General features: G+C 35.5%; 1 pseudogene; it reads right to left on the reverse strand.

Moving 5' to 3' along the window:
• Positions 1-438: 438 nt before the first annotated feature.
• Positions 439-11,036, reverse strand: LOC131069147 (probable ubiquitin-conjugating enzyme E2 23; annotated as a pseudogene).
• Between the last annotated feature and the right edge of the window lie 2,865 nt (positions 11,037-13,901).

Genomic DNA, 13,901 nt, shown 5'->3' on the forward strand with positions numbered 1-13,901 from the left:
GACACATCACATCACATCACATCAGTATATCACATTGAGTCCAGACTCTGCATGATGTCTCAATAAGCGTGACCTCTTTGACACATGAAGCGTGACAAATACCTAAAATCCATCAATGATTTTAAACCGTTCGATGACCATAGATCAATGGATGAAGTTTTATTTAGGCCCAATTTTTTGAAGAGAACATAGCTCACTAGAAAGTGCCTAGAACAGAATTGGATTCAATAGACACATATCAAATGTCACAATCGATAATTTCGATCATTTTATATATATCTAGTCACTAGCTGCAATCCACTTTGTCCCCATGACTTCCAATGTGGTACTTGCCAACTTGGTATTGGTTTATAGATGTTTCCAATTTCACACACTAGTGCATTTATGGGAAAGATTTGTAGAGATATGAAATATTTTAAAATTTTTTAAGCAATTAATACGGTTAGAGAAGTAATTATTACAATCAAGAGCTTCAACTATTTATAAATGATACATGCTTCTTTCATCTTTAATTAGCCTTTTCCATTTGGTAGATAAATCATCGAAGCTCGCGGTATTTAAATTCTGCCTTTGGGTTAGGTTTATAGGCTCGGGTTGTTTAATTTGGTAGATTTCTCAAGATGGACACTCCCATCCGTTGGAGACCCAACCCTCCAATTAGTCTATAAGGAGGTTGGGTCATTCACCAATGAGACTATACGTATGGTGTTGGGCAGAGACTTTCTGCGAAACAAAAATAGATACCGTGTTAACATAGACATTACATCCCTGTACTTGGTGTATCTTCTGGACCTCGGAGGAGACAAGGTAGATATGTTGATGCTATTGAGGAAGGTGTTTAAAGAAGACTTCCTTGGAGATGATATTAATTTTGTCATCCTTGTAGAAGTAGGGGTGGGGATCCCTTAGGCGAGTGAATTATCCAAGCTTCTCATCCCTGACCAAACAGTGCCAGTGGCCAGGCAACTGTTTCTTCTAAACCTAAATGCGGAGAAGTTGACGCGTCACAAGAAATGGGCATAGATTGACAAGGACTTTCTCTGGAAATGGTTGCTCCTGGACGACATTCCAAACTACATGTGGCTTGAAGAATTCTCTCAGCTTATGTTGTCTGAAGAATTCTACATTGAAGGAGGACCAGATTCTTAGGGTAAACCATCCACTACATGTGCTCTAGCCCCGACCCCCTTGTAGTTTTTTTTTTGCCTATGTCCTCGAAACCTCACAGGCTCAGTGGCTCACACATTTTGGCTTTAAATTTTTTGAGGGACTCAAGTCTCAGACATGTAAAAATTGTAAATTTCCAAAGCATAAATATTAATGATAATTTTTCAAATTCCAGTTTGTTTCAGTTTGCCTCTTAGAGTCTTATGGATACAAAAAAAGCTTTCTATTTCATTTTTATTAATCAAAGTTTTTCAAATGTTTTTTGTCTATGAGCTATGTTATTTCAATATTTTGTTAAACAATGGAAATAAATTTAATACTGTGATCTTTTTTATGTAATGCTTCTTCCTCTATATTTAATATATAAAAATAAAATTCAGTTTCTTCCATTAATTGTTTGCATATTGATTATGGTTGGTTATAATTTTATAAATATATATAAAAAAGATGTTTATCTTGCAAAAAACAAGTGAATTAAAACTAAAAGTCCAACTTACTTGTTGTTTGAACTAGTGCATGTGTGGGTTGGTACTAGGTACATGCTATGATTTATATTTGAGATTTTGTCATAATGAAGAAATTTAAGACATTTATGAAGGGTAGATGGGATCGCTTTCATGGAAGAGAACCAAGGGCAAGGATGTCCCAACTTCACACAAAATTGATCTGATGTAGGATTTAGGAATGATAGCAAAAAGGACATCTAAGCACTTAGTACCAACCTTAATGGGAAGAGTAATAGAACCTATAGTAGGACAAGAGAAACCATCAAAGATCTTAACCACTAAATCAAATTTATCATATCAATATGTTACTTAATGCAATTGTAAAGTATAAAGATATTCTTAAGTTATTACATTCACCACACATGTTGGATCAATCATCAATGAGAACCGCTTGTGAGAGTATGTCTTTGATCTTTTCAGGTGATATATAGACTTATAGTGGGCCATCGGGTGTTTCAATAGTCTCACTAGGATCAAAGGTAATGCATATTGCATAGGTCCTTAGGAGATGCATGTGGGTTGCACATGGAAAACATATTTAATATTAAGAAACTTAGTATTAAAAATAAATTCAAGGTCAATGATTTTGTGTACCCATGGTTTCATCTTACCACTTGGTTGTTTTGTGTAAGCTTGATTCTATAAAAGCAAGCATATGTTTAGTGGTTGAGGTTGGCTAGGTCATTGTTTGGTTTTGTTGTCATTGTATTGAGCTCTCTTCTCAAGAGTGCATGTGTTGCATGGGGTGTGTGGGTACATGCTTGGATACATGGAGGTTGCATTGAAGGAGCTTGTTGTTTCAAAAGCATTTATGGAGACTTTGTAAATGTATGGTAATGTTTTTATCACTGAATGATACATTGAGTGTGAATACTTTTGGAAGTTGGGTTTTTCCCTCTTGAAAGTTTTCTTAGTGTATATCTCGTGTTATCTTGTGGTATGCCTTTGATCTTTCAATGATGCTTTTCTCTCATGGGATTACATAAAAATAGTTTCATAACATGTATTTTTTAATAAAACAATGAAACTTATGAATGTTTTGTTTGAATCCAAAACTTGACATCGAATAAATCTAAAATCTCATGATCCTCTAATTCCTTATAGTTATCTTGTACAGAAAAACTCACTTTGTTATCATCCACAAAATTAACATGTCAACTAACAAGCACATTGACAACTTTAAATATGAACATGATTAGAAAATATTCCACTTTCTAAAATAGAACTATTGGAAACAATCCAACATGCATTGGAAGTTAAGGGAGAAACCAAAACATGGGAATAAACATCCAAGATGAAGGGTCGACCATGGCACCAAACACACTACAATTTGAGACATTAAGGGTCATGAAAGACGCATGCTCGTAAGGATAAGTAAAAGTCCAAATATAGTGGCAAGGTGGGGGACAAGTGGAAGACATGATAGAATAGAGAAATCTAACACTCTAACAAAAGGGAAGAGTGCAGTTAGAAGAAGACAGACTCAAGAAGAGAAAACATACACCAAATGGAAACAACAAAGGCAAAAGTATAAACCTAATATGTAAAGACTAAGATTGACTAGAAACGAGACATGACATTAACCAAATTAGGCAAGCAACTCATATCAAGGAGCTTGAATTAAATTTCAACGACAAGCATATCAAGCCTATTATGACAAAGAGGTGGAACACAACAAAGGCCCCACTTTCTATGGTTCACATTGACTCGACTATCTAAATGGTATATAAAAAAATATGATGTATTTACCCTTTAACAGGAAAATACATCATGCTTTCAATCCTCATGCTCAAGGGAAAGTGAGTGAGTTCATTATATGTACAATTAATTATACAATAATTATAATTAAGTCTTTGAAAATAACAAAAAGTTTTTTAATTGAATTGTATTATTTTTGTCAACATGTTTCAGATCACATTTAATGATCCATCAATCATAATGGTTCATTCCTCGTCTTGATAATAAATCAGAATATGATCCAAATTGTATTGATGCAAAAAAAACCTATACAATTGAATTACTATTTTTTTTTGCTCGGTTATACAATTGAATTACTATTACTAAATAGTAAATTATATATGAATATGTATAATAGTTCACATAAATTTTTCCACAGTCCACGTTAATATTGATAAGACAATTTTGAGATTTGATTGTGTTTATTTTTCATTCAAAATTCTTTATCATACAGTGTTTCATCTAGTCTGTAATATTGGTAAGATAATTTCAAGATTAAATTGCATTTATCATTCAGTATTTCGTCTTAGAAAGAAGATTGCGATCAGAAATGTTGAATGGAAATAAAATCGAATCTAAAAACTATCCTGTATGTGTGTATATATATAATTGAAATTTTTTAATTTTGATGTAAAACCAAAATTTAAAATGGATAGGTTTACCAAACACAGAAAACAACACTTATTTTGTATGGAAGTTTTCACGCAAGAATTCTTAAACTTCCAAGAATTCTTAATAGTTAGAGAATAGAGTATGCATGGCAAGGAAAGAATATTTTAGTCTTTTGACAATATTCTATAACATTAGACATTTAATTTCTCCCTGCATGACCACTGTGGAGTCGGTGTCGCCCAGACCCCTACAGATTCCGCAAGGCTATTGCAGGATTCAATTTTAAAAACATTTGATGTTACTAACATGTATACATTGAACTTTGTTATGTTTATCTTTCCACGTTGCGCTCTTCTCTGCTCTAATTATTTTCAGTGTTTGTTTTATTTTTAGATTTCAAAAGGTAGTGAACTATGCCGGGTACAATGCATATTATAAAATATTATGTCAGTTATAGGGAATTTTGTGAGCATGCTCACAACATAATAATCCACTCTTTCCTGCCATTGTAGCTACATCTTTTCGCTTAACTAGTAAAAGATCCAGCCATTTTTCCTTCAAGGCAATCATTTCCCATATATTAGGAAGTCTATCATCACCAGATTCCTAGAACTGGAATAAACAAGTAATAACAAAACAAATTGTTAGGGTCGTGAGAGAGTGCATCTTGGCCTGTGACTCATGATATGTGCCAGCTGTGTGGGAGTACATGGTTCCTTGCACGGATGACCATGAAACAAAGAGAATGCTGGTCACAGACAAAACATTATCTCACAGACGCATTATCTCCACTAAACAATTTATTAAAAAAGAGGAGCCAAGGAATAGAAAGTGTCTGGATAATGAAGGTGTACAATTTCTGATTAGTGATATAATACTCTTACTCAAATGTAAATTATTGGTAACATCCTTCCATACACAATGAAATGTAAATTATTGGTAACATGCTTCCATACACATTGAAATGTAACTCAGATAAATCTAAATAATAAAACAACATTAACCAAATTCACAAATATCACTCATAAGGTTTGCTCCAAAACCATGGTTCTCCACATTCATTTGCATTGTTACTAAAAACCTCCTGAATCTTGCCTCCATTATTTAGCATCGGTACGAAGATCACACACCTATAATAAAATATAGCACGAGAATTCTAGATGCGGAAACATCAATATAGCTTGAGAAATCTAGCGTTGGGCCATCAGTATAAATAACAAACATGCTTTCTTCAAGCACGAAGCCAAAAACTATGAGTTGTGGGTCAACCAAGAACCGTCAAATTTGTCATTCCGCCACAAAATAACTACCCTTTCAGCATTCCAGCCAACAAGAACAACCCATTGGGCAGTTCAACTCAAATGGCGAAATCTGGCGCTTATTCATTAAATGTTGATCAATGTGGCTTCTGTCGCCACAACATATTTAGCATTGTTTACACTTTCAACTATTCTACAACTTTACAAATCAAGAAAGCAAGAGCCAACAGAAACAAATCACGAACTGCAGTTCAACTTGCAAAAGAGATACAAGCCAGCATATGACTGGCCATTTCTGTAGTTATTCACATTTTAACTGTAACATTAGATACGTGTCATATCTTATGGTTGGTAGGAAACATCAATCATCATTTCTACCCAGTTCATCAAATGCTGATTTTAATTTAGGAATAATCTTGTCTAACATAAATCTGAAACCAACTGAACTGTTGTTCTGAGAAACTTGGTCAGACTTCAACAGTACTTCTGAGAGAGATCCAACCTCAGCTCCGTTCATAAAGGCACCGCATGCACAAAGAATGGAATGAACACGTCTACGAAAGTGATCTTTAATAAAGTTTTCAAAATGCTGCAGATACAGAAAAAGTTTAATAAACATCAACAGCACTCTCCAAGTGCAAAAAACCGTTTTAATTCTTATACAAGAAGTCTTACCTGCGGAGGTCTGTGGAGAAGATATAACATTAGCTTGCACGTCAATAAAAATGAATTCTCATTGTAAGCAAGAGAATTTTTTTCTCCTTCATAGTTGTGCCAACTTGCTTATCATATCCTGCCTCATTGAAGTACGGTCTTGCATTCAATACAAGACCCTGAAGTGAAACAAGGACTTGTAGAATGCTTGAAGATGTCGGATCCCAGATTTCATTTCCTCTGCCAATCCATGTGTTTAGAAGACTTAAGCAGACTTTTCCACTTTCATATAAATTGGGATTCAATCTCAACCCACGAGAATGGTAGTACACTGCCTGGTAAATTTAGAGCTACGAATTATACAAAACTCAACACAAAATAAACTTAGATACTTCCAATTAGAAAGCTAGACCCATTCTGAAATGTTAAAAAGTACTTACTGGTGGTGCTTGAGGGTATTTAGACGGAAGATAAATATCAAAGAAAAAAAGACCATCTTGATAAGGAGTTCCACTAGCTCCAATAATCACAGCCCTGAGTAAATCTATTCGATCCTCATAGACTCCAACATAAATGCTCTCTGATCAACCATAAAATCGAGTTCGTTGATTCAGCTCAAATAGTTTAGTCTGCTAAAGGAAAATTGAATCAACGCTTACCAGGTAAATTTTTTTCAAGAAGACTCCACTCTTGCTGAACTTTCTTCGACCACTTTCTATCATTGCAATTCTGTCAGAGTATATGAAAAGATAAATTTTTTTATTATAGTAAAATTTACTTTCACATTCATTTCAACCTGAACAAACAAGACAATCATATTAAACTGCAGATCGCACACAAAATACCTGGGCAATTTCATTGACAAAGTAGTGGTCTGCAGGGTCTTGAACACTGTCAAAGTGTTTAAACAAGTTCTGGCCATCATTAATAGAAATAGCTAAGCTGTTCATTTCTTGTAAATTTTGTTTAATATCAATAGGTATGCTCCTTGTCAAATCATCTTCAGTAGAAACTTTCGTTTGATCTTGGCCATCTTGTGTGCCTTCCACATTGTTGTGGTCACCACACTCTGAGTCCATTTTATCACCTAAGTCTGCAGTTGCTGGCAAAGAAGTCAAACCATCTTTAATGTGTATGGAATCACCACCAGGTTCCAGATGACAATTCAAATCTCTTGTAAGTTGGTCTCCTTCAATGCCACTACCCTCTGTCCTGTCAGTGTTCTTTGCAATTCCATGTTTCTGCATAGCTTGCTCTTGAGAACTTGGATCCAATGCGTCTGATGAATTCTTAGAACCTCGGAATCCAAGAAAACCAGTGGCAAACCTGGCAACAAATCCAAAAGCTCGCAATACTGATGTGTTGGTATCACTAATTTTGTGCAAGTTTTCATTTGAAGCATGTGCAACATCTGTAGCCTGGTCCATTGCAGATTCTACGCTTTGCTCCAACTGATTGAAAAATGCAGAGAACTATGGTTATAAAAAACATACTCAAAAAGGGCATCCTATAAACCAAGCATCGCAGAGCCTTATTTTAAGAATTTATCATACCTGCTGCTCATCGGCATCAAATGTAGCCATCATATTATCATCAACAGTTTCCCAGCTTGGAGCATCATCATTATCATCCTCATCGAAACTACTTTGAGTTGACTCCATATCATCATCCCTACCAACTACAAAAATTGCTTGCGGTCCAACCTGCAAAATACAAGAAATTAATTAAACAAATAAAAATCACACACCCATATGTATATCTTTAAATCAAAATGCCCATATGTAAATTATGCTTGTTATATAGAGGAACTCCACATGAAGCACTTAGTAATACAATTTTGAAATCTACCGGAGCTTAAAAGCATTGCTTCTCCTTTTCCCTCAAAGTCATCTATTTCCCCATTGATTTGCAGCCTACCATTCATAACAACTCTCCTTTCCTAGTTATCCTCAAGTCCACCAAGGGAGAAGACACGTGGAACAAGAAATTTTGGTAAAGACATAAAAGTGGAGAAGCTAATGTGGGATGTCTAATAGGAATTTGTAGCAAGGAGCGGTAAGTAGGGAAGAGACGAGATGTCCAACTCATATATAAGATTTCATGTTGAGAAAATGGAGAATGTCAAAAGGTTCTTGAAGATGGAAGATATTAGGCCTTCCATGTATAAAGATGGAGGAAATCAAATTAGGACACCCTATTATGATGGTCCAGGACATCCAACCAGGTTCATATAGGGCTTTTCTTGCAAAAACAATGACAAATGTACAACTATGACATCCTGATATAAGCACAACATATGTCAAGCTTGGACATACTATCGTAAAGACGATGGATGGCCAGTTTTATGACTGATAAAGAGATTATCAATATCGTTAATTATCAATAAAGTTTGATTGGTTCAGTGTTGAGAAACAAACCCACTCTCGAACACATAGTTCATTCAATCAAAAGGATTTCTAGCATCTTCTTAATAAGAACAACCTAGCGGTCATCTTAGTTTCTATTTTGGATATCATTTGGATGAAGTTTAAGTGACTAATGGCTTTTCTTCACCAGTATGTGGCAACATTAAATAGAAAGAAAGTGTCCCAATTCTTTATCTACAGAAAAAAATTAAAATTTAATACTTTGCAAATTGATATGAGTTGCAAAACTGGTAATCCCACCTAAAGTTAGAATTCTCTACTATTTACACATTTTGTGAAAAATGTTTTGGCCTAAAATATGACGGCAAAAATAGAATAAAGTCAACCAGAAAACCCATAAAAATTTCACAACAAAGCATTAGACACTACTCATTGCGATGATATGAAGCAAATCTCAGAAGAGATATTAAAAAAGGATTTAACCTCATAATAGATACAAGAAAAACAAGAGAGTGCTTACCTTTGTAACTGTTCCATCTGCCCACATCACTTCAATTTCCCCATCTCTAACACCTATAATATTCCCAATCCACGAGAAATCCATATCTTCAACCTTTGCATCAACCTTAGCCTTGCGACGCCTTGTTGAATCCCCTTGCTGCAAAGAAGCATCCATACTTTTGGTATCACTTACACATTTCATCTGAAAGTCAATTTCTTTATCATCACCAATGTGATCCTCAAAATCAAAACCAAGTTCACCCTTTTCTCTCTTTTTCAAACTTTTTTGCTCTGAGGATGGATCTGATTTAACACACTCCCCACATTTTAATTCAATCTCACAATCTTTATCAATAATTGCCTCAATTTCACATTCTTTTTCATCAACTAACATTTTAATAGCATCAAATGCCTATGATACCTCTTCTATAGGGGGAAGTCGTATCACAATGTCCCCAATAAAATAATTGTAATCTGGATGCCCAACTAGGTCATAAACACTCACTATCTCTTCATTGTCAAACTCTCAAGGATCCTCTAGTCGAGACACAGTTTTCTACCACCTCACTAGGGCAGTACGTTCTTTTGAATCCACAGTTTTTACAACTCCTACGCGCCTAGTTTGGGAATCTTCACCATCCTCATCGGAACCCTTCTCTAGCACATACTGCTCAGGCCGGAAATCATGCTCACCAAGATTATAAATAGCAAACAAGACCTTTGAATCAACTCCGAATGACTTTGTGCCATCTTGCCAAAGTACATCAGCCTTTGTCTTTCTGTTCACAATAAGCAGTGCTAATTCAAAAACATCATCTTTCTTAGGAATTTTTTTATCATGTTTCACTATGCGCTTACAACAATCCTGTGCAGGTATGGTGCCAAACCTATAGTGGTCAAAGATATTACCTCTTTCTCTTTGGATGTGGACTTGAGTAAGTCCTCACTAGCCTTAAGAAGATTTTAAATGATTCACCACCTGGTAAGCCTAAGGATATGATGAATAAGGTATAATCCGGTGTTGAATAAGATATAATATATTTACCTTACTATGAAGTAGTAGGGGAAGATGAATTAAAAGAAGGCAACGTGTCACAGTCTGCTGTTAGTTATGTGTCTTTATCTAGTAAGGCATCTTGCTTGACAGGGAAAGTTATGCCTAATTTCCTTCCAGATGTTGGGAGGAAACACCAATCAGCTAGTTGCCAATTAGCATATGAAAAACAAGACAAAAGCTTTAAATGTTTAGGGTCTTGCATATTTGTAGGGACATTTGTTGAACTCATAGTAGATGCAGGACTCGCTAGAGCAATCCAGTAAAAATATACTGAACCCCCCTCAACATTACTGACTGTACCCTCCATACAAGACGCCTTCCATGTACCTCGGAGCCATCTAGCACTTTTGAAAACAATTGAAGAAGTACCCCGTACATGCTGACCTGGATAATAAGGAAAGATTGTATTTTCAAAAACATTCTTTGAAACTGACATAAGGTGCTCAGGGTCTGCCCTCATTACTTTACACTTTGAACCATCATCAAACAAAACTGTGACATTATCTACAACCTCATAAACCTGGCCCAACCAAGAATCATGAAGTACATAATCTTCTTCTGTGGAGGCTTTTATCCATTTCAACTTCTTGCTAGGGACATATGTTTTAATTTCTCTAGACGACATCTTCAAGTCAACAAAAAGGTCAATGCTAACTACTGTACTTGTCTGTCCTTTTGGATCTGAAATAGATGCAACAATGTCACCATGCATAAAGCTCCTATCAACAACAATAAGATCTTTAAGTTTCTTAGTTGTCTCAACAAGATTTGACCAAACTACCCGAGCATGATCCCCTGAAACAGACTCAACATCATCTTCTTCTTTATTATCAGAATTTGAGGAGTCTGAATCACCTGCAACTCTAGTTACCATTCCAAACACACCCTCTTCTGATCTACTTTGGATTACATCTGATCTATAAACACTTGCAATAAGAGGCTTCTTTCCAACTTTTAAAGGAGAATGTTTTGTTTCACTTGTACTTGTAGATACATTGTTTCCAGCCGAAAGGCCCTTTGGGTCCAAGTCACAAATGTTTTCAGAGCAACCATCAGAACTAAACACACAACTCTCGCCATGAGAATCTGTGGAGCTAATTAAACCTTTCTCCTCTAAGTGGGCAAAATGCTCTAATTTTGTTGAGGCAACATTTACATTATCACAAATGTCTCCCATTAAGGTTGCAACTTGCAAATGTCTTTACAAGTGTAGACTTTAACAAAATCTCCACCTGCAAAAGGAAGAAAAACAGAGTAGAAAGTGCCAAATAAAATATTAATTAAGGGAGGAAATAATAGCAATAGATATATTTAAGATATCTAAGATATCTATCTAAAAGAAGACAGTAGATATTAGTCTAAAGATGCTTCTAGAAGATGCCCATAGATATCTATGCTAGTTTCAATAGTTCTAAATATTATTTTATTTACTAAAATATGTAACTTTTTTTATTACTTTATTTTTATTTGAACTATTTTTTTTCATTTTTGAAAATCTATATAACAAGAAGACAAATTATTTACTGTAGATGTATGATTTCCACATTCCATTATAGTGAATAAGAGATTTAGTAATTCTTAGAAAAGGGAAGCCAAAATCGAAAGAATATATATAATGAAAAATAAATTCTTACTTTTATTTTGAAGAGTTATTTTATTTTTTTACATAAATATTAAATTTTCTTATCTATATAAACTACTACAAACACACATAGATAGAAAAAAGACAGACACCTATTTTAATTATTTAAAAAGTTCTTTTAAATTACTTTAAAACTATTTTATTGACTAGTCACTACATAGACACATGAATTTTAACTTTTATTTAAGAATTTTTTTATTTTATCTACATTGTTTACTTTCTTTTTATTTGAGCATTATTTGTTTTACTTTTGTTTTGAAAAGAATAATGTGTATTTCATATTTATATGTAACTTTAGTTTCTACTTTTGGAAAAATCATTAATCATTATCTAGTAGACTTTTGTTTTGTTTATACTTTGAAAAGTATATTAAATATTGTAAGGTTATGTATGACAATTAATAGTTTCATTTGTGGGCATTAATATATCTATATTTTTTTTTTCTAGTAAAGATAAAGTAGATACACCATAGAGAGAATCTATTCATAAGGCCTGTGAAAACCTAAATAGTAGCAAAATCAAAATATTACATAGATTTGTTTATAGGCAGCGAGTGTAAATAGGATATAAGATCGCTTTAAAACAACAAAATCTGACCCTTGGTCAACAGCTCATCAAGAGCACTAGGGTATATTTTAAAAATTTGATGTATTTAAGTTTAAGAAATAAATGTCAACTCTAAATAATATTGTGAACACGGTCACATGATAACATTCCCCCCTTCTGCCACTATAGATTACATTGATGTATAGAGAAGCCATGAATAAGGACTAAGCATCAAAAAGCTATGTTAATCCCATATGTTACTATAAAATTCAATGAAAGCAATATAAGCTTCAAACCTCATAGTATTATACGTGGCTGAAAGTCTCATCTGACAAGATTTTTCTGATGTAGGAACTGCCCTACTTAATCTTCTGCCTAGAAAAGAAATGCATTATGCTTGTGAAAATGGAAAGGGAGTAAAGAGTGACCATGTAATTAAACCGCTCCAAGCGATTTCTTGTATCTAAGAATAATATTTTTTTTTGAAAGCAGATTGTTTGCAGTGTATCAATTTGTCAATCCTCTTGATCATACTGTGTAGGGAATTGAAGGTCCAACTAGCAACATTTCAGGCCTCACTACTATATCATGTCTTGCTATAAGAATAAACAAAGCACAATTTAATGAGGATATCACCTCTGCCACCCCCACCCCCACCCACACCTACAATGATACCACCTCTGCCACCACCCCCTCTACCTCTGTCTCCACCTCCACCTCTATCTCCTCCATCTCCTCTACCTCTACCTCTACCTCCTCCACCACCTCCATCTCCTCCACCACTGCCTCCAGTACCTTCCTCTCCTACCTCCTCTCCCTCATCCTCCTCTCTCCATCTAGCTCCCCCTCACCTCTATGGCTACTCCTCCTCATCATCATCAACAACTGGCAATAGCTCTGTCAGATCAGATATACGTGCCATGACATGTGCCATAAAGTAGGTGGAGAACTCCTCTGTCATTTCAGTATCTACGACCCTAACCCCATAATCCCAGATCTGTCTCGCTAGGGACGTACTCATCAATAGTTGCCTCGCTATCTAGGGTAGGTCCCCACTCCAGCACATCCTATCATCGATAAGCATACAAACAGGCTCCTTATGGCATCCCCTATTGTCTACCATATTGTTGATGAACACAGTTGTGCAAGAATTGCTCAATAATAAAGGGTGTTCGCCCAATTAGGTACCTCGACATATATACATAGGGTATCTCTAGCCCATCCTCTACAAAACCTCACAATCCATATACGATCTTCAAATGACCATATCAATATCATCCAGTGCCCTCCACCAATGCTCTAGTTTGCCCAGCTCCTACTGGACAACTACACTTGTATACCCATAAATGTATGCCCAATCAACTGGCCTATCCCTATCAGCAAGCGATCTTGACATTGGCATATGCTCCTAGGCCCACACCTGTAACAATGTCATCCCAGCTGATAAACTAGTATATCCCAGATATACTATCTAGTGAAGCTCTCTATATAGATGGGCCAACATACAAGACCCCTATGCAAACCTGCATCACCATGTCCTCCAGAACCAATCCCCATCCAACGGCTAGTACCTTTGTCCTATAGTTGGGACACAAGAACCCACCAATGAAACTTGCTAATACTGATGGCAATAGAGCATAACCAAAATCCAAAAACTCCTGCCACGAGATCTCATAGCCACTAATATCATCATCCTGAAAGATACAACTGAGAGCCTCTGTGCCACCCTTCTCTATCTGCCTGTAAGGAAAGAGAGCCCCAACCACAGGAATCCATAGAATCCGATAACAATCTTCTAGTGTGATTGTCATCTCACTAGTCGCCAAGTGAAAGGTGTATGTATCACTGTGCTAC

This window comes from Cryptomeria japonica, chromosome 11 (genome assembly GCF_030272615.1).
Source record: "Cryptomeria japonica chromosome 11, Sugi_1.0, whole genome shotgun sequence".
Taxonomy (NCBI): domain Eukaryota; kingdom Viridiplantae; phylum Streptophyta; class Pinopsida; order Cupressales; family Cupressaceae; genus Cryptomeria; species Cryptomeria japonica.